Below are 23,418 nucleotides of genomic sequence, written 5' to 3'. Positions count from 1 at the left end.
CCAAAATTTTCCTTTTGCATCATAAACAGCAAAAGAAGCAGGTTAAAGTATAGAGACCATCATCTATGTAATGCTACAGCACAGCAGTTCCTGCTGCCTACCATAGTCACTTGAATTAATTAAACTACGTGAGTTCAACAAGAAATTTATGACTGATTCTCGCAAGTACAGAGTATATTCAGCTTCCATTAACTTCAATGTGTTTCTCAGGACTCCAGCAAGTCAGACTACTAATAAAGGTATAAAAAGGAGGTAAAGAAGGGTCAGCTTCCGTGAATACCCATCATCACAGACTAAGAGAGTTCCCCTGATGTCTGTATAGGTCACAGGAAACCATCCTGAGACATTTGTACCTTTCTACAAATTCTCCAAGCCTTCTCACCAAAGGCTACTCCACTGGGTCTTCATTATTGCGCTTGTTACTGGGCTCACAGTTCAAACAGACTGTCTGCAGCTTTGTAAGACTGTAAATATGAATAGGAAAAAAACCACTGTCCCATTAAAAGGGCCAGTATTTTGTTGTTCTTGTTGTCTGAAAGTAAATGCAGGCCCTTTCTGGTGGCCATTCCCTTATTATAGAGCTTTCTTGTTTACATTGAGCATAAGTTTTATGTGGCAATATTCCCTGAAAATAATCAGCTAATATGAAATTCTTTATAAAAGAATTTAAGACAATCATGTAGACTCCATCTGACCCTGAAGGTTTTTCCCATAGGAATCAACCATTGACTTTTTACAACTCATCAACTACTCCTTGAGAAAGCACAGCTTCTTTGAACTTAGCACAATGGATTTAAATATTAGGAGATTTATAAATATTCATAGAGGTGGAAGAAAATGCCCAGAAATGCAAGCTCACATTTAACAGATTTCATGAAATACTTGAACAATTTATTTAGACAACCCATTTTGATTTTGAGACAGGTTGGACATACAATTTCCATTGTCACTTCTGTGCATACCCTTAGATGTCCACCTTTACCTAACATCTTCTAAAATCTGGACTTTAATTCAAATATTTTTGAAGTTCAGTATTCTATACAGTCTAGAAGTCCTCTCTAACAAAAGAAACTATTAATAAAATATAAAAAACCCCGTATAGGACAGGATAGACTGGTTGCATGACTTTGCTGCATATATAGCTTACACCACTCCAGACAATTCAGGGATTGCAAAAGAGTGATCTTACAAGAGGGAAAGGTGAAGATTAAATCGATATGTACATGCTAGCACTGTCAAAACTTCCAGTGTAGTCAGTGGGTATCTAGTCAGTAAAGTCAGTGCAGCCTGGAAAGAGATTTGGCAGACCAGTCACCTACTGTCCCAACTCCATTGACTAAGAAGGGGGCAAGACACCTGCATGTTGACACCTGTATTTTGACATCTTAACCTTGAAGAAAATACTACATCAAACTTTAAAACCGATCCATCACTTTTAGGTTTTGTTACACAGACTACTGGGAAAAAGATGCCAAGACAAATAGCCAGTAGGACCCTAAAAGATCAGTGGGATCAAGCGCACTCTCAGCAAGTTTGCCGAGGACACCAAGCTATGTGGTGTGGTCAACAGACTGGAGGAAAGGGATGTAGCTGTGCTTGGGATTGCCCTGACCCACGTGCAGAACCTTGCACTTGGCCTTGTTGAACTTCATGAGGTTTGCGCGGGCCCACGTCTCAAGCCTGTCAAGGTTGCCCAGAGAGGTTGTGGATGCCCCCTCCCTGGAAGTGTTCAAGGCCAGGTTGGATGGGGCTTTGGGCAACCTGGTCTAGTAGAGGGTGTCCCTGCCCATGGCAGGGGGCGTTGGAGCCACCTTTAAGGTCTTTACATCTCTTCCAACCCAGACCATTCTATGATTCTAAGATGTGGAGCCAAAACATACATATTTTTATCAGGCCTGTTCAAATACATACAAGACTAAGCCAAATCAAACCTTCACCTCCTCTTTTTCATATGGATGAGAGTTTTTTGTGAAAACCACAGGCTCCTTGTGTACATATGGGTAGATATATCTGTACATCTGATTAATTAAGTGGTTTCCATTTGAAATGTTCTGTCCTTTGAGAACGACTATGTCTCTTATATCAACATATTGAATCAGAGATCATATCTTGTTCTATGAGTCCATTCTTTGCTTTCATTTGCACTCAAAGATATGACCCATCACATTTGTAATACATGGCTACATATTTAAGGTAAAATCTAAGTTTTAAAAGATGCTTGCTTTTTTTTTTTTTTTTCAGTGTGCACTGCCTGGCTTACCATGGCTCAAAGGAATTAAGTGCCTTGATGATGAATAGACAGACTACATACAAGATTTTGCTTTTCTAATCTCTTATATGAAGAACATTGTAATTTTGCACAGAGCCAGCTGAGTGGGTACTTCAGAACATGCACCATATACATATGTCCATAAACTTTGCAAGGTTAAGTTCCTGTCTCTCTTGCATCGTTTACTATATGTTACCTCTTAAACTTTGGATACTCTGGGTTTGCATTCATAATCAAATTTAAAGATAAAGGGCTTTGTTACCATGGAAATACTTTTTTGCCTTGAAAATTTTATCACACAGGTATTTCACTGGGTGTCTACAAACTATAGCAATTATCATTCCTCTGTCATAATTACTATCCATTATTTCTTAGCAACTTTTAGATATCTTACACAATATACATTCACCAGCAGATTTGCAAAGGGCTACAGTGGCAGAAGGATTTCAAATTTAAATACAATACTTAAAATGCAAATAAAATTTCACACCTGCTTTTTTAACTCTTTTTCACCCCTGCCTTTGTATTTCAATTTCACCCATACATTTTATTGTATTGATCTCATTTTGCATATTAAACACACAGTACTGACTATTTCAATGATTCTGACAATTTCACAGTGCATTTTGCAAGTTCAAGTTCACTTAGCACAGTCCTGGTATTGCTGTCTTTAAACTTAAATGTAATCGCTTAAGACAGTCATTTGGATCTTAATCTCCAGCAAAATGTTTTCAGGTTGATCAGACAAACATGTTCTATAGCTATGAATCTACTTTCACCTTTAATAGTACGATAAACTAATTTTACAATACCTTGCACTTACAAAGCAATTTTTATTGCTGTTTACACACTTGAAACTACTGTAAACAAAGATAGCTAAATACTATAACTCTGAAAGACAGGGAAAATGAGGTAGACATATTCAGTCAACATTTGCATGTGATTCAACTTAATTTCATGTTTTCATCTGTGGAAGCCATCGTAGTTCTGCTTTCAGTTACTTTCAAAAAACATGCCATTTATTTAAGTTGCAAAATACATACTTTGGCCAAAACACATCACTACCTGAACACCGATAATCTGCTGCAGAGCAGAAATTAGAACACTGGCCTTCTAACTTTAAGTTCCTCACTTAATCTCAGACAGTTCTACAGACTGTATTTCTGAAGCCTAAGGGGTTTTTGCATTCATTTACTGAAGTACATTTGAGATTATTTTTGGCGTCTTTACACTAGGTCATGAAACAGCATGTTTTGGCACCTGCTAGCCTCACCAGCAATCTGCTTACTCCAGGCTGTCATCCCTGTGCTACTCCTGGGTGTGCATCTGACAAAAGTCTTGCAGGTTTGCTGGGATCTGGAGTTTTGCAAACAATGGGAGAAGAGCGGCATATGAAAAAGCTGCATTGGTGTTCAAGTGTTTTAGGCAGGTCTTTATTTGTTGATTTTATATTTTAAATATATAATAAATCATGTTGTTCATTCTTATATGTTCCATTTTATTGCTTACGGCTGATATTTAAAGCAAACACAATCCAAATAAAGCAGAGATCTTTTCTGCAAAACTCATTTGTTAGCACTTGAAAATATCTGTCGTGGGGACATTCAGGTATATTGCATTAATGACCTCATCTGCTGGGACTTCAGTGAAACTCTGGCACTAACAGTAATAATTATGATGGGGAAACAATTTAAATTAGTCTACTAGACTAAATTAATTGCATATCTTCACTTCTGTCTCTACTTGCAGAGATTCTGGATTGAGAAAAAAGTAGCTGGTTCTGAAACAGTTTACAAGGACCAATCAACACCATGGTGAGATTCTGTACATACATATTATTAGCAGAGACTAATAAAAAAATTATGCCACTGTGGAACCAGTTGACTAACTGATAAGAGATGTATATAAATTACCTATTTGCACAATAAAGTCTGCTCAGTTTTCACATCTTAAAATACGAAGTGGGAGAAGGCGGGGGTGTAATATATTTTTTTAAATTTATCACCTCATGACTATGACTATGAACATGCACCCCAGTGCAGTGAAACCAGGAGCTCTTAAGGAAAAAGTGCTTCCTGAAGTGTAGGATTTTTTCCTCTGACTTTGAGCTCTAGCTTAGTTCCTATAGACATAGAGTTCACTTCAATTAACTTTAGGTGCAATATAGGCATCAACATCTAAGCTGATCCCTAGGTTTCCTTTATTCTCACTAGTAAGGAATATGCTATTCTACAGTCTGATTCATCTGACCTATTTAGATGTCTACCTTCCAAAGAGATGAATCATGCCCTAAAAGTGTCTGTTTCTCTCCATTGACTATAAAGGCAGCCTAGCCAAAGACAGTTTAGATATAAAAGACATCTACATTGGGGCAGATAAATTTCACCCTAGAAGCCATGAAAAGGGGCACAACAAGACTGAATGCTATTTTCAGCAATGTTAACTTCTGTATGATTTTGAAATAGAAATCCATCCACAAGGTCATCTGGGGACAATACTACTGAGAGCTACTGAGCAGCAATGCCCTGCTCTGTCCCAAACCACAGTGAAGCTCCTTCTTGAAATGCGCAAGGTGACCATGAAATGGTAGTGTGTACTCCCTCTGCACCTTCCCAAAAATGTGTTTGGAAGAAGAGAGAAAAGTTTTAGAGTACCCTTCTTTCTTTAAATTTTATTTGCAATAACATTAATGAGGACATACTACAGAGTCGTAAACTGTATTTGTATTTGTATACAGAAAGGACTGCTGAGCTTGTAAGAATCTGCACATGCTTTGTCCTCCCACCATGTTTCTAAAAACCTTTTTTAAAACAGTTTCTCATTATAGCTTTGATTGACTAAAAACCATGTACCTTCTGTTGACTTTAGCTACTTATTGGATAAGTTTCTTTATAGTTTTTATCAAGCATATTCCTTTCCTTGGCATTCTTCAGTGCACTGAAGATGAATGCATTGCTGTAGAAATGTACTTCTGTACCTCTTTTGTCTCAATGTATGAAAGTCTTTTTTTATATGTAGGCTTTTTAATAAAAGCTTTATTTCTACTGTAGAAAAAGCATAGTCCTGACCTAAGTCAACCCTGATCCAAACCCTATTTGATCAATGAAGTTTTTCTCTTAACTCCACTTGGCTTTCAAATTAGTCTTCTGTGTCTTCCTTGGCTTCAGAAGAAATACTTCAGTTAGATATAGCAGCTAAGCAATACATAGTCATTCATCTGAAGTGGAAAAAAGCAATATGTGCATATGTGCTAAGATTTTTTTTGCCCACCAAAATTTACAACCCAATATTCATCCAGACAAAAGAATCCTTCAAGATCACATAACAAAGCTAAAGATTGGAAACTGGTCGAAACAAAGCCACGTGATAACCCTTCGCTAGAGTAGTAGAAAAGCAGGGATTCAGCCTTAAGAAGTTGTAATGACCTAGCAAAACTATTTTTTACCTCTTCTAATCCAATTACTCCAACATTTCCTAAGAGTTTGCTACAAAAACTATCAACTCTATCATCATCAGATTTCTCTTAAAAAACATTTTTACTTATGTTTTGTATTCCCCCTGATATGGGGTTGGGATTTATACATGTAGCTGCTAGTGCAGTGAGGAGACACCGTGCCCTTTGACAGTGGGTTTAATTTGATTTTATATCCCAAACAATTTTCAGGATGATTTAGGGATTAGGTATTCTGGCAGGCTGAGCTATATATCCAGTAAAATACAAGAATCTTTTGTTTGTTTGTTTTTCCTAATTCTTATTGGTGATATGACCCTGCCCTGACGTTTTCATCTTTAATGTAACTGTTCTCTTTAGCATGCTAACATCAGCAGCAGCCTGGGATCAATCCCAGTTGGCTGGCCCATGCAATATAAACAACCATGCCTGTTCACAGGAGCAGAGATGCTGCCTAGAAACTGCAAGTTAAAGAGCCTAATGCCTCGTTTTTGAAACCGCTTATGTCTGGAGAGAGACAGAGAAAGAAGTACGATTTTATGTGATGCTTTCTACTACTTAAATTTACAGTGGTAATTTATAAACTGTAAATTTAGCAACATGTGACATTTGGATTGATGAACTTTGCTTTTTTAGAAAGTCATATTAGGAAGACTTACACTGCCAAGAGCTAACATGAACTTGTCATCATGACAGTATATTTGTAATACTCTGTCTGAACTAACATAAGGCATTATTTTGCTTTCTGCATCCCTGCCCTTCCATCGATATCCTTACATAAGAGCAGTATGATAGAGAAGTACAGAGAATTCATTTCAGCTAATGAGAGAAGCTAAGATTTCTGACTATTCAAGTATTTAAGTGGGGTAACTAACATACCGGAAACATGGAAGGACACCTGATTCTGCTTCAGAAGCAGGGAAAATACAGTCACAATCCCTGATCCTTAGGTCTTACTGAATTTTGCTTAATACTTAGCTAAGTGTCTTGCAGGAAGTTTGTGGCACAGACAAAACCTGAACTCATCTTTCCCAACTCTAAGCTAATTCTCTAATTAATGGACCAGACTTTTCTCATTCCCTGAGGCACTGTAGAACAAGCAGGAAGAATATAAAGCTGGCTAAGAAGAATGTTGCATACCAGGGATTCCTACACTGCCTAATTAGAGTTGCTTTACTATGTCTTTTCACTGTGGTGGCCAGGCAAACTGAATAAAGCAGCAGAGATAAAGTGCCTTAAAATCCCTAATCTATGATCCATCCTCTATGGGTCTGCATCCTGTAAGGGACCAGAGCATCCCTTGAAGATGTCAAATAACTGTATTAAAAAATGCTTAAGATGCTGTACCTTTCATTGGGTTTGTAATATATTACAAGATGGACCTTAATGTAAGGCCCAGAATGATGTTCCTATTTGTCATCAGCTGAAGTGAGCAATCCTCAGAAAGACCATTCACGTAGAGAAGGGAGCTTACATGAGGTTTTCAGGGGTTAGCTCCTAAGTTTCAAACCAATTTATTTATCTATAGTACGTACATCTGTTTGCATGTCAGCAATGTCAGGTATCTGGAATGTAAAGATAATAATTAACAAAACGTGTGCATCTGATATTCCTCTGCAGATATAAGGTCAAGCTTTAGATTTATTTTATACAGGCAAAAAGTAAATAGCAAAAATCACACCAGCAGGGTTTAGTTTGCAAGGTTATGCCCTCACAGAACTGCAAGAGTCAATAAGTTCTACTTGTAAAATATCAAATGTAAAGACGGTAAATATTTCAATTCAGACTGTGGGGCTGTTGGCAACTGCTTAGGACTTATCTCTCTCTCTTTGTGTTGGGGCAGGATTGATTTTATTTCCCCCCTTAGGCCAGTGGTTCCTTAATTGTCTTGTTCTGTGGAAGACTCTACAACAGAAAGATCCTCTCGTGAACCATTTAATTTTCTCATGTACGTTGCCTCATTTCTCAAACTTTAAAATTCTTTTCTTTAGCAGCCCACCAGAAAGGACTACACAGATTTCTCGGGATCCTAAAGCATAGCGCAAGAAGTTCTATGACCACAACCTGTCCAGTTGAGAATCCATTTAATCATGCCTTGCATATTCTCATCCCACCTTCACAGATTATTTTACTGTTTTCTTCTTATTATACTTGCATGTCAAAATACTATTGTTTTCCACTGCGATATGCTGAATCTCATCAACTCATTACAGTAGATATTGGAAAAAATAAATCAGAGGTAAGTTTTCTCCTATATTCAATCTAAATTTTCCCTACAATAACTTAAATTACTATGCAATGGAATTAACTGATTCATGCTTCATCTTATTTCAGTATAGAATTCCTGAGTCTACATTTAGAACTGCTATCCATCATCACCAAAGGAACCAAGTCAGTAGACAAATATACAGTATATGTATATCTTATAAATTATTCAGCTTTCAACTGAACTTTTTCCTGAGTTTCCTTTGAGGAGTGGGACCTATGACTATTAGCAGAGTTTATTCCCCTAATAAAATATGTATTCTGATGTTCTTTTGGGAAAACATAGGGGATATGCAGGAAAGTAATAGCACAATTGTGTCCTGCTATATTAGTTAATAAAAGTCTGTAAAAAATGGCTCCCCAACAGCTGCTCAGCATTGAATCTGATACTAGCCTTTTGAATTTCTGTGCAATGCATAGGTTTTCCAAATAAGAATTCAGTAAAACAACTAAGATGAAAAAAAATCTCTGTGATGAACACCAAGGGAACGTCATCTATTTTCTCTATATTCCACATACATGGAATGCAAACGTATCCAGTATTTTGCACAAGTTTGCAAGCAATGCTTAAGAAAAAAGCATCCTTTAAAACTGAAATGGGTTTTATCATTACCAGCCTTGGAATTCAGTTCATCCACATTCTGTACACTTACACACTCAGTTTACACGCTCATTTTTTTTTCGTGCCAGCATATGACAACTATAGTGATTGCCTGGAGGTAGAATGACACTAGGGGATATCCATATTTTATGGATAAATATGTATACAAAGAAACAAATAGTAAGTTTTCCAACCTATCCATCCTGCACAGCTGACTCTACTGTTACGGTTCAATGAAATAAAAATTCCTGGGTTTTAATAATTAACTAGTACTACCTTTCTGATTTCACAGTAAAAAGAATTCCAGTGCATCCAGGCCCTAAGAGGACTCAGGCACTCATTCCTGCTCTGTGTAACTTTACTAGCAAGAATAATGTATGCATCATCTAATTTACCTGCAAATGACTCTTTTAGCATGAATTGTCTGTTTAAAGATAATGCACAACAGAACTCTTAGCTGCATCCCAGAAGTCATGCAGCACCAGGCAGATAAGATCGCAGTGGTTACCAGGAGTAGCAAATGGGAAAAGCACTACAGGAAATGAACTCTTGTCAATAATCTCAAGAGAGTGCTATATTTAGGTCAATTGTACCTGAAATCGTTTGGTGGGGTAATTGCTCTTTGGTCCAGACTCTGCTCTCTGAGCCTGTCAGAGTGCTTGTACGTCCACTGGATGGATTCACCAATTTTCTTCCAGATTCATTTTCTAAAAAAAAAAAAAAAAGAAAAAAAAAGAGGAAAAAAAAGAGAAAAAAAAAAAAAGCTTTACTAAAGGACAGCAAGCTTACCAGGAACAGAGAAAATCACTCATGTATTATTTTAGCTTTTAAAAATAGGCTTTCAATAAATGCATTTAATATAAAAAATTGTTCCAATACCCAACTGATTTCCTTGGTTTTCTAGGATAGAAATTTATTCAATTACTCAGACTTTTTATTTGGCCCTGCAAAGACTTCCCATATCTGTTAAATATCTAAGGTGATTTAGAGTGATCTTTTGCTGATCAGTTAATAATCAATGCAAAATATGAATTGTTCTTAAGTCCTCTGATGTGTCCCAGTGCAGCATTATTCAGGCTTTAATTCGAGTTGAGTTCATGTCTGATAATACAGCTTATGGTTTAATAATTTAAGATGTTTCATGCATGTATTCAGACGAATGTGATAAATTCACTTTTAGGAACCCAATCTAATGAGCCACATACTGACCCCTTACAGATGGATTCATACAGGTATCAGAAAACAGCACCCAGTCCTTCTGTCTTATGATTTCTTAGAAGAAATTTAATATTCTGCTTTGATAGCACAAAGTCTCCAGCAGTACTATTCCTTCTTCACATTAAAGAGTCAGTATTAATAGGATTAATTTTGAAGTAAGGAAAAGCTTCCTCTAGCAGATATTCAGCATGTGTTTACCTTCTACACAGACAGATACAGGATCATATTTGTAGTCATTACTCAGTACTTATGATTAGTGTCTACCATAATTAAAGAAAATGTCAAGATGTAACCACATGGCTGAAGAATGTACTTTTTATTTAAAAAAAATTACAAAGGGAATAAGATACTCTGCTGAAAGCTGCAGTAGGTGCATCAGTTATTTTAGCTATTGTTTCTTGTGTAGAACTTCAAATTCAAAGATACTCATTAAACTGAGTAGATGGCAATAACAGACGAAGTGTTAATGGGGCAGCAGTGGAGTGTGTCAGGAAAATAAAGAGACCCTGAGGGGCTCACCATGCTGTTTATGCTCAGCTAAATTCAGCAGTATTACCATAAATCCTCTAAAAGATACTGTACTCAATTTCTTATATGCTACTTTTCAGGCAAGGAAATATTCTACGAGATTAGAAAATGGGAACAAAAATATGATTAAAAACTATTTTCTATGAAACAAACTGTTTGCATGTAAATACACTAAGCCGTATTCTATTACTGCTTTTTTGTAATTTTATAAAAACAAAAAGAGTGTCTTATAATCTTCAAAATAATGTGTGAATCTAAGACAAAATTTCTGAAGCTGTACGCAGGAACACAGTCTTTTAACAAAAGAATTACCATTTCTTTCATTAAATTCTTTTATACTTTAAGGATCAGGTTTCAATATCAATTCCTCACATACACAGTTCTACTGGCTAAAACACAATTACCATAAACCAAATAACTTCTCACAACACTCCAAAATTCTTGATTTCTAGTCTGTTGGGGTGGGGGTTTTTTATTATTATTCTAAGATGGCGTTCTGAGGGAGTAAATTAATCTTAGGAAATACACATAAACCATTAATTCCAATAATTTATGGCTTAAAAAGAAATATCGTATATACAGTTCTGCATGCATCTTCATGGTGACCTTAATGTGCCTTTTCTCTTTGATCTTAGAAACAAACTTTTCCTACATAAGGATAGATGGATTTATTGTTAAGGAGAAAATGGCTGTAACACATTGTGTAACTTCAATTATAAACTCAGCTGCAGGTAAGAGCTAATTATTTACACAATAAAAGTACCAACAAAACTGTGAAATGCTTCACATAGTCTATTTTTCTATTGTTTGTTTACACGGTGTGTTGATATTTATGGTTGAGAAGTTGGGGGGCAGCGTTGCAGAACGCACGCCGTGCCTGCGGCGCCTGGGTTTCAGCACCACGGCTAGCGACCGTGACCGTGCTGCAGGAGGGCGCGCCCAGCCACCCTCGAAGAACCATCAGCTCTTTCTAATAACCTTAAACTTCCGTTTTTCAAAATGAGAAGATTTTTCTTTCCGCAGGTAGTGTAAATAAATGCATGTGCTCTGTATATCCCAGTGTGCTGCTGAATTTAAAATACGTTTAAAAATTAAAATAATGTTGGTTTTTTTTTCCTTTTTTCTCCCAATGCCATAGTGTTGAGGTCTACTTACAATGCGATTATTTGAAACAATGACAATTAACAGACCTCAAAATGAATCAGTTGTTAAAGTACATGAAAACAGAGGTAAGGGGTTGACAATGCTGGCTTCCGCTATGCGCTCCTGACCCTCCATTTCAAATCCGAAAACCTGATATCCAACAGCACTCTTGTGTTTATGGGGAATACTGTTTTTCCGTATGTGCAGTACCAATTCAAAGACCCGCCTCAGTATCAGCTTGGCAAATGCACATGCAGCCATAGGCAACTTCCTTGCCCCTGAGAATACTGGAAAAATAAAGTCCCCACAGTTTTCCATTAAAAATTCTGCTAATGATAAAAATGGTTTATTTCAGGAACCCAAACAAAAAATTCAATTATCCTTGCAGAAGTAGAAATATAGGGTACTTGTAAGGGGCTAACGTGGAAACTCTCCTTACTACTTAGCACCTAAGAAAAGCATATTTAAAAGACATTAAATGACATGGCCTCTGAGATGCCCTAAGCGATGCATTTAATATGAGAATGGCAGAAACACCTGGAATGGATACTTTGTCCTTATGAGCACTAGATATTTTAGTAGCAGCCAAGAAAATTCCCACAAAAAGGTTAAACTCTGATTGATGCTAAGAACCAGCAATTCCCATAAAGGTCATAAAGAGCTCCCAGTTCTTATTATCCCTGAAGGTACAGAAGAAAAACTGAACCAGTAAAATAAAATCATAAGGAAATGTCTGGCTCTACCTCACTCTCATGTAAACACCACCTGCCTCTAAGACTCTAGTCTGAGTAGTTCAACAGTAGTGGTCACTTGAGTTGTTTCTTGCAGTGATTTAATTTGCTTTACTGTTTTTTTCAGGGAAAGATGAAATAATTACAACTATTTCCAATAGTTAGATAGTTTTAACAAACTGATTTAAAGAATTGATTTAATATTAATATTTATGACAGACAGTAGATGACAGTTTATGTTAATTTACAGACACCAAAGTCATGATTCTGATTATTCAGAATAATTTCTAAATAAAAATACAGTGGGGCTAGCCCTGCTTCTGGTGACATTAGACAGACTTCTGTCATGCTTTTCAATGGAAACAATACCATAAACCCAACCTCTAGAAACAAACATTAAGTCAAAGGTCAAGAAATATAAAGACAAAAAATTAAGTTAAAAAACATTAGCTGAATAACAAATAAAATATTTTTAATCAGAATATGAAATTCTGAATCCAACTGGGAAGATGAAGAACTTAATATAATGTGAAAAAATGTTTTCCCTATCATTATATATTTGGTGTTATTACCTTCTTCACCAACAATCCATTTAAAACTACAACAAAGTGTAACTTGTGAGCCTTTACATTAACTTTTATGTAAATCCACCAATAGTCAGTCCTGGTGCTTTGAGATAAATGTTTCCTAGACTTATAAAACACTATTATCTATAAGTGAAAAAGGATGATTATGAAAGCATGATCTAAAATGTAAAAATATAGCAGAGTGAATGTCCTTCATCAGAGGAAGATACCCAAAGTTGACATTTAGTGCTCTCAGAAAATTTAAGAATATCAGCATTGAAAGCAGACAGCCCATGAGCATCCTTGTTAATACTGGATGTCATGTTTTCTGATGTCAGGTGTAGCTTAGGTAGGATTAATGGTTCAAAGAATTGGTTGCTGCCAAACAAGGATTTAAAACTAATGAGGAAAATACACAACTGGCACTGAGGGGAGTTTTGGGAAAGGCTGCATGCATTCCTCAAACAGTGGATAAACAGTTATCTCCTGACTGTGAGGCACACTGAGAAAGTGGGAAACAGTGCACTAATACTTGAGTGAAAAACCTGTGGGCTTTCCTGATTGCAGAAGGCAATGAGGATGGTGAAAACACAAAGTCTTTGCAGCATTACTTAAGGCTCTTACGAAGTGAGCAATGTGTCCAGTACCGGGACAATATGGAATCTGAAAATTCTCTGAAGTAGGAGGATGGCACCCCAACAGGACTGGATGAGTCAGAATGTTGTCCTTTATCCTGCATCTTAAAATCCTACTACAAAGAAAATTATGTTAGGACAAAGGTTGTTACATTAAAAACTGTCAATTATGAGGCATTTCAAAAGTCAACAAATATATTTTTGTGTTCAGATTCACCTCCTCAATACAGTGTTACCCAAAGAGTCAGTGCAGAAGAAAATCAGGCAGGTAATCAAAGCAACTTGCCAATGATTAAACTAAGCATAGGGTAGAGAACTCACTTGCCTGTCTGGATCTTTCCTGCTGTTTCCTTAAGCAAACCAGAGGCAGCGATGGCATCTTAAGAAATAAGACAAATAATTACTAGACAAATGCCAGGTCCTGCACCTGAGTCGCAACAACCCCATGCAATGCTACAGGCTTGGGGATGAGTGGCTGGAAAGCTGCCTGGCAGAAAAGCACCTGGAGGTGTTGGTCGACAGTTGGCTGAATCCAAGCCAGCAGTGTGCCCAGGTGGCCAAGAAGGCCAGCAGCATCCTGGCTTGTATCAGAAATAGTGTGGCCAGCAGGACTGGGGAAGTGATCGTCCCCCTGTACTCGGCACTGGTGAGGCCGCACCTCGAGTGCTGTGTTCAGTTTTGGGCCCCTCACTACAAGACAGACATTGAGGTGCTGGAGCGTGTCCAGAGAAGGGCAATGAAGCTGGTGAAGGGTCTGGAGCACAAGTCTTGTGAGGGGCAACTGATGGAACTGCGGTTGTTTAGCCTGGAGAAAAGGAGGCTGAGGGGAGACCTCATTGCTCTCTACAACTACCTGAAAGGAGGTTGTAGCCAGGTGGGTGTTGGTCTCTTCTCCCAAGTAACAAGTGACAGGACAAGAGGAAACGGCCTCAAGTTGTGCCAGGGGAGGTTTAGATTGGATATTAGGAAACATTTCTTCACTGAAAGGATTATCAATCATTGGAACAGGCTGCCCAGGGAAGTGGTTGAGTCACCATCCTTGGAGGTATTTAAAAGACGTGTAGATGTGGGAACACATGGTTTAGAGGTGGAGTTGGAAGTGCTAGGTTAACGGTTGGGCTTAATGATCTTAAAGATCTTTTCCAACCTAAATGATTTGATGATTCTATGAAATGGAAGTGTAAAATAAACAGCATTAACCTACACATGATAGACCTATACACTGCAGACCATGAACTACATATAGTAAGAGTTATCAGCAGATTTAGTTTTACCCTCCTACACCGATAACTATTGGAGAAGAATTTTATTAAAAGTACACGTGGCAAATCGGCACATGTTACTGATATGCCTACAATGCCAGATTTTGGGCAGAGCTGTTTACACAGTGTACCATGCACCAAGGTCAAAACTACCTAATGACTACAGGTGAAGGTACCAAGCACCTACTGACTCCTCTGTGGACTAATGCCCAATTTTGCCATCTGTTGTCACAAGTTAGATTTTCTTGTTCTCTCTCTTTTAATCCTTAACTGAAGTTATTTAACAGCAAGACCATCATTTGAAAAAAATGAAAATAAAAGTGCAATACCTAGCATACTATAACATAAAGAAGCATAGAAGTGGCTTTCTCAGTACAAAAAAAAAAAAAGCAAGTCATAGAGCCTGGTCCAGGAAATGCACTTTATTTGCACATCGGATCCATTTCCTGTGTCTGATGGTGACTTAAAAGGTCCTATCGTGTACGTGAATCATGTTTAAAAAAAATTGACACGTCTTTGAAGCCTAATGAGCAATGATGTATATACATTAGAGAGAGACAGATAGATAGACAGTTACTGATCTGTATCTTTTATCCACCCATCTCCTTATAACTGAAGAAGGAGGAATGGCACACAGAAGCCTATTATTTTGCCATGTGCAAATAATTTCGATTGAACAGTGATATTTTTTTATACATTACTCTGCTGAAATCTGCTTTACCGTTGTCAGAACAGAGACATATATGGGGTGATCCTTTTTCATTGTCATACTCTGTCACCCCAACAGCTGTCACTCTGAAGCTGCAAGTTCTTATGTCCCTTGACCAAGACAAATATATTCCAATTGATTCCTCTTTAAAATAGTGATTTATATGAAGATACTTAATGTTAAGATTCTCAGAACCAACAGATAAATTATGTGTAACTGAATTAAATGCAAGAGAAAATCTATATTAGCGGAGTAGTAATTTCAAAACATTAAGTTTGTTTTGTGGTAAGTCATATTGCAAATAAGTATATTAGTAGCAAATATATAAGCAATATTATTTTCAGCATGTGTATAGTACATTATACAAGCTAATGCTAAAATACTACTCTGTACCTGAAAATTACCATTATGTATACTCAGTTGCAATGATTTATATCACAGAAAGTATTGCTGTGAATGGAACTGTTGATTTGTACAATACTCACAAAGATTTGTTTGAAATGCAAATAATTGATCTTTTAGTGACACTTGACAAAAAAGAAAAGTGTAAATAATATTTACAAACTAGTCTGTATTTGCAATTATATTTAGAGGAAGACAGATCACAAAATGAAAACTAATATTCACTACTAGTTATTCATTGCCCTTCAATTATTTTGTTGTCTCAAAGACAGCCAAATCAAAAACTAAAACAATATGTAATCATTCACACACTAAGAGTAACTGTGTGTAAGTGTAAACAGAAAAAGGGTAACTCCGGGTCTGCATGAACAATTGGGAAATACTTGAGAAGAATGAACATGGTCCTACTGATCAAATTTCTTTGCAAATGATTTGTGAACAGATTAGAGCACTAAATTAATCCCAAACTGCATTTATAGTAAAAATGTAGCCATGGCTGTTACTCTCTCATGTTAAAACATTTTATGGCTTCAGACTATTTCTCAGGTGACGTTAGCTCGGAAACCCGCTCTTCTTTCCTCCCCACATTTCACTAGCACTGTCAGGTAAGAGGACAATAACTGGTATCACTACTTAAAGCAGTCCCTGAAATGCAAAACTGGGGTATACCACAGTTCGCTGGAGGTGGGCAAGACAACTGCTACAGAACAACCCAACACAAAACCTCTAATAGCAAATAAAGAAGAAAGCAAAATATGCTTATGAACATAGGTGTCGGGAGGACAAAGCCTTGGTGTCCTCTGATGCAGGTAGAGGAGACCTCAAATGGGTCATGAGATATTTGTAGGGCAAATTCCTACAACAGATTGATTTCTAATAGTGTCAAAAGTAGAAAACTAAGGTGGGCTAACATATCAGCTACAATATCAAAGAGCTATATTGACAGATCTATAGAGCAAAACATGTAACATTCTTGAATGGAAGAATAACCTGCAGAGGCAGACACAGACAGGTATACAACTTGTCCCCAAAGGTGCACAAGATACATCATTAATAAAATGAGATATGTTTAGAAACCATTATCTAATATACTACAGTGTGCTTCACCCCTGTGCTGTCCAATTTGTATCAAAAGAGAAAGTAAAAATGCTTCACTAGCAGGTAAAACAGATGTTGAATAAATAACTTATGGATTAACAGATACTACAAAGTAAGACAAGTTGAAGTTCTATCTAGATTAAAAAAGATTTGTAATAAGCCCATAACAAATACAGGTGCTGGCTTACAAGAAGGAGTAACAAAAAATACAGGAATATTCCTGTTTATAAATGAAAGGAGGAAACTTCTGTGCTTTCATCATCTCCCTTGAATAATAGAAGAGCTACTCACATACACTCATCATAGTGTCCAAGACCTTTGGGTTTCTCAGTGGAAACAAGTAATTGTTGATGACTGGCTGCACTAGCTGGAAATTCATAATACAGGAGGAGATAACATAGCATGCTGTGTGGTGCCAGAGAATGCAATGGCCTTTACAATAGGCACAGAAGAAGCAGAGTCAGGTAAGACACTCTTCCCTTTACTGTAAAATTCTTCAAGACTTAAAAAAGAGAGAGAGAAAGAAAAATATTTCAAAATAGCCAATACTCTCATGCAATAGCCTCAGCCATGTATGACACACAGTCAGCTCTCTGCCACATGCCAAAAAGTCACCTCACGACGAGCCTGAAAACACAGCACGAGACGGGCAACCTCTTTCCCCTGGATGTGAAGGCTAGAAGGGAGTAGAAAAGACAGGTGAAATTAAGAGCCAGCGCTGAGATGCTGAAGACCACATGTTTGTATTGTCAAGCAAAAGACAAAAAGCAAAGTAAGGAGACAAGTATGAGGGAGAGAACAAGATGTCCGAGTGTTGGGTCACTGAGGCAAACGGGAGAGGTTCGAGGAAAAGATGACAGAAAAGGAAGCATGAAAGGGTGTTAGAGAAAACTAAAGCACATCTTATTAACATTCTTGTTGAGAAAGTTAATGAGATGTGTGTATAAAAGGCGAAGGTCACAAATAGGGTAAGGGAAGGTTTATTGAAGTGAACTGAAGCTTTCAAATAAGTACCAGAGGTAGTGGCACGAAGGTCATAGGAATGCCAGTTGAACATTTTTCATGACTTGCAATATTTTAACTTTTACAATAAAGCATTAAGGTGATTCTCAACATTACAGCTGCTGTGTTAGATGTTAATACTATCAAAAAATGGCCTACATAATATAATATTTGACCGTTGTGCCCAGTATGTCCTGGACTGTCACCATAATTAAGGTAATGGTATCAGGCAGCTTCTTCTGTTCACCTCAGCAAGTTTCAAAAGCTTCTATTCACTGCCACATTTCACTATTCTAGTTTGGTGACTGCTGCTTTCACCCCTTTCCCCATTTTGCAACAGATTTGCAAAACAGTTAAAATTTTCAGGATTTTCTCAGCATGGTCTGCTTTGATTCAGGTCTTATTCCCACAAAGGAAATAATTTTGCATGTCAAAGATCCTGACTAAGGACACAGAAGATAACAACCTGCCCTTTTTCTACTCCAGGCCCTGGACAGGTATGGGTTGTTTTGTTACAGGCACTGTGAACGGTAACAGCAGGTTCCCCTCTTGGGGCTGAGTTGCCACTCAAATCTCAATGTAAGAGAGGGACTGCTGCAAGAACACACTGAAAGCAGGAATGCACCTCAAAAGGCTTCCATAATGCACATGGGTCCCCAACGTTTCTGCAAGAAGAGTGTCAGCAAGTGCAAAGGTATCCGACTGCACCTCAGCTTTCCAGTAATAACCGTAAGAGATGTAATGAAGAACTACAGACTTCTGTCTCCAGTTCTTGAGTCTTAGACCTTGAGTGTGATTAATTTCATGGCTTCAAAAGACAACTAGTGACTCTCTGAGACCCAAATTCTCAAAAGTTTTTAATTGCCTAAGAACTTTACAGGATCTGAATATGTTGAGTCCTCAAGAAACACTTAAGATTAAGAGCAGAATTTAACATTGGTATTGGACATATATTAGGAGATCTGCAATGTATGACTAAAATCAAGGTGTATTCACAACAGGTTCCATCTTGTTGCCATTCAAGTCAACAACAACAAAAAATTCTACTTTTTGCAAATGGCAGTGCCATAACATCCATAAATTTAGATAAGACACTTTGAAAGTCTCCCCCTGTGCTACCCAATTACCTGAGGACTATAGTATAAATTAAAACAACTGTCAGCAGTCTAGATTGATTCTCCTCTTGTTGCCATTTATTAGTATTGATATGGAGATCTATTACTGAAATGAGGATAAGTTAGGCCCTAAAACAACAGGCACTTTAACATCATCAGCTTAGACCTCATATTTTTTTTCTGTGTGTTTTAAATAATCAGCATTACTCTGAATCTAATATTTATTGCAGAAACTCAAAGGACTTCTCACCTAACTTTTCCTAGGGGTTAATCAATAAGCCTAATTAAAAAAATACCCAACCTTCAATCATTCAATTGCTCAGGACTCTCAGTAATACCAAATACAAGGAGGAAAGGCTCCCTATTTGCTATGATTAAGAAGCTTCAAGAAATGCTAAAAATGAAGTGCAGGTAGTTTGGCTTGCTAGACAGACAGCAGTGTAAAAATATGTCTGAGTCACAGCAGCTATGAATCTTCACGTGTGAAGTTGGTGACAGCCTAAATAGTTGTGATTGAAAAAGGTCAGCAGGATTCCATAAATGTTTCTGTTGGTTGAGGTGCCGTGAAAGATACAACCACAGCAACAGCTACATCCAAGCGCTATTGTGTTATGAGAGTGAAGAGAGGCACCAGGGGCTCAGACAAGAACATGGTGAATATGAGACAGGCATGAAGACTGTCAGATGGAGAGGAAAAAGCAGAAGTACTAAGGCAGAGGGAAGGAAAGATTATGCCTATCGTGGCATATGTTACCTATAAGGCACATTTTTACTAAGCAATTCTTATTTACAACACGCAAAACACCCTTCATTGAAATTTGTGAACTTGTCAATATAAAAGTCATTAATGTTTTCTTTCTAAAGATCTGATTTTTAATTGCTGAAGTATATTTCCATTGTAGAAGCCTTTGTGACTATTTTAAATGTACATTCATTTTCATTCAAAATAAACAAAATATGCTGTAATGCAAAAAGGTTGACAAAACAAGAGGATTTAAATAAAAACCAAGCATACATTTTCATCAATAAGTATGATGAAACAGCTGACAATTTTTAAATAGTTGAAAGGTTAGGGAAATGTAAAAATATGAATGGAAATAAGAAAATAAATTTCCATCTACTCTGCTGAGACTCCTATTCAAACAAAAAATTACAAGAAAACATGCAAAAAAAATTGCGTTAATAAACTTCACTAACTGTACTTAATCACAAAATCTAGTCAGGAATAGGCTGCTACCATAAGGTAAGACAGGTTGCAGACCACAGTCCTTTATGTAAAAGCAAATGTCAAAAGAAAAGCTCTGATATTTGGTTGTGGGCTCCCACTTTTCACATAGGCATTTCCTAAATCCATGTTTGATGAGCTTCTCCAGCTATAAATTCTGTAAATTCCCTCTGGAGCAGTGCAGAGTGTGCTTCATGAAAATGTCATCTGCCAGCGCTGCAATTACTCACACTCCAGCAATCATGTGCACAATGCAGAATGGGTCGAATTCAGGTGAGAACGAGAACCAGCAATCAAGCCTCTGGAATTGAGAACAAAGCCATTTTCTTTCATTTGCCATCAACACAACCATCAAGGCCTTAATTACAAGGCAAGTGTCAAGCCTGGCTGCTGAAAGGCTTATTATTATACAGCTCAGCTTCAAATCAGTTTTGTATTGATGAACTGCAAAAATGAGGAAGCCAGCTTAGCCCCACAAGAAAAGAAACAGGGACTAACTGATTATGTGATTGGCAGGAAAAAACAAGGACATTTAAAAATATATTTTTAGATAGTAAAAGAATTAGTGAACAGCACACCTAAAACCTTTCTATAAACACATGTTCTATCTCATCAGCAAATCTGGGTGGTCTGATAATTCAAAGGACAATTTCTTCAGTTGAGATCATTGCAGTATCCACAAAAGACACTGCAAAAAGGTTCCCTTTAGGTCATGCATTCTGGTTTTCAGACAGTAATGCGTGTCTGTGAGCGCTGTTACTGCCTCCTTGTATCTAATTGCGTGTCTATACCTTGAACATGGAGATACTAAGTGAATTGCACATGTATTCACGAGCCCTTGCCCAACAATTATCTATTCACATTAGATTAGTTGTCTTCATATTGAGCAGCAGATGAGAAATCATCATTTAGTAAGCAACAGGATTTATTTATGTTGATTCAATTGAATTATCAGTAAGTACGACATTATAACTAAAAGCCAAATGTCCTCTCTTTTACCTTTTCTATGTCAGACTTTTAAGTATGACAAATAATGAATGAACTGCTAGAACAAGGCCTGAATTTGGAACTGGCTGTTAAAATACAATATTACTATTATCACAAGTGTTAAATCTTGGTATGCCTTTTGGTTATTTAAACCCAAATTCTGACTTAGCCTCCGCATGTCTTGTGTGACTGGAGAAATATGTGCTTAGCTCATCAGTCTGCTTTTTTGATATCTAAGATGAATAGGCACATGTATAGCAGGTAGGAAACCATTTAGGTCAATGAACATTTTACCGTCAATTTTATGCATTTTACCTAAAACGATGACAGTCCATAGCTTTTTCTTTACCCACTGATGCATCCAGTAGATATATAACACAACTACATTTTTCCTTCTGCAACACACCACATCCTGAAAATTTCAATGGCTCATGCTTCAGCAGGATATTAAAGAATTTGAAATCAATGGCGTGAGAAAATAAACATTAAGACAAAAAAGATGAGGGGACATGACAGTGACAGTCACATCTCTATTTTGTCATTCACTTTCATTGGTTATAAGTTGGATTTATTTCCATGGGATATATAGGTATTATATACAATATATACAAAAATCAAATCTCAAAAGTTAGGAAGCAAAAGAAAGATAATATCAGCTGGAAAATATCCAATATAGTTTACTGGGGAAAAAAGACATTTTTAAAAAATCCAAATTAAAAATTGATGGAGATTTTTGGTTTTAAGGGGTAAAAAAAGTAGTCAGGCTTCCAAGCCATGTATTTGAAACATATTCAGGTAATTTCAATGGAGCTTAGGCAATTTTACTGTATCTGTTTCTACTTGCATGTTTAGATACCTAATTAATTTTTAACTTTTTTTTTGTTTCCATTGGAAAACAAAGAATTGAATGACTAATTCCCATTTTGCCATTGAAATACTCTAGATGTAGGAATAGTGTAGAAAACTCTTATCAAACATGTATTAATTTCAATTTTCCTCACTATCACTCTTATTATTTGTACTTATGTAACTCCTTCCTTCCCAGGAATTTTAAAAGTCCACCTGATTGATTGATTGATTTCAGTCAAGCCCCATCCCTCTCATTTAGGAGGAGGTCTCTCTCTTTTTGTAGCTCAATTTAGGGTTCTAAATCCTAAGATATATTATTGTACCACAAATATGTATACGAACAACACTTTCTTTTCTTATTTAGAAATAACCAGCAGAACAATGCATTAGTTCTGCAATGTCAAAAAAGTAAAGAAGAAACTTTTAAACCTGCATTCTTTCAAGAGAACCTTAATACAGAGAATAACCAAGTATCATGGATTGTATATATAAGACAATATGCTGAAAGCATTATGAAATGTACATAAATTGAAAGATTACTGAAAAATGTCATTCCCATATATTGTTAAAAAAAAACATGCCTATGTATGCAGATCAGAAGACCGCTACATTAGGTCTGAAATCTAAAAGTGAAAAATAAATATATTTAAACAACTGGTAGGTATGTGAAGAACACTGAGGTGCCTAAAGATAAAGATAAATGGAACTGGTACCAGTGGCTTATCAGAAGTCTACTGGCATAGTTAGATGCTCTTGATGTGGTTAGACTGCAATAGCTTAAATCCTTGGTTTGGTAAGGGCAGAAAGAAGGCACTTCAGCAAAAAGGCATAAACAACATTTGTTGTCTGGAAAGAGTTGTGTCATATGCGTTGTATACTCAGACACCCACATACCTTACAGCAGAATTGAATAGGTTCTAAGAATAAAATGAAAAGTAGAATGGATACTGGCGACAGATCCTTCTGTGGGACCAATCTCCAAATGTCCTTTCAAAGCAAAAAATATTCATAATAATGTAGATTAATTACAGATATAAGTTAATATTTTTCTAAAGTAAACTCTTTTAGAAAGCAAACTAAAATTTTCAGATGTAGTCAAATGATTTAGGAGCCCACATTTTTTTCTTGAAATGAACTTAAGGTCTCACAAAGAGCAGGGTAGAATACATCCATACACTGAATTGCTGTGATTTCAGAAATATTCCCATTTTGAGAGACTAATATGAGAGGACAGTAAGAAAATAAAGGAGCAACATAAAAAAATAATGTAGTAGTGTAACTAACATTCTCATATATTTACTATCACATGCCTTTCTTTTCTCTATGGATGTCTCCCCTCATTTCAGAGCTCCTATTTTCTCC

The 23,418-nt window shown here is 36.8% G+C and overlaps 1 protein-coding gene across 21 annotated transcripts in view; it reads right to left on the bottom strand.

The window, feature by feature from the left end:
• Positions 1–23,418, bottom strand: part of MYT1L (myelin transcription factor 1 like) — a 321,134-nt gene that overhangs the window by 224,751 nt on the left and 72,965 nt on the right. For 20 of the 21 annotated variants that reach the window (XM_054822319.1, XM_054822316.1, XM_054822318.1 and 17 more), the window contains exon 2: positions 9,180–9,293. The gene's annotated coding sequence lies outside the window, so the exon portion shown is untranslated. Of the gene's footprint in view, positions 1–9,179; positions 9,294–13,396; positions 13,469–23,418 lie in introns of those variants that run through there. The other variant, XM_054822321.1, reaches the window with a different exon arrangement.

The sequence above is a fragment of the Grus americana genome, chromosome 3, assembly GCF_028858705.1.
Source record: "Grus americana isolate bGruAme1 chromosome 3, bGruAme1.mat, whole genome shotgun sequence".
NCBI lineage: Eukaryota > Metazoa > Chordata > Aves > Gruiformes > Gruidae > Grus > Grus americana.
Note: the sequence above shows the minus strand (reverse complement) of the source record. Positions and strands in the feature narration are given on the sequence as shown.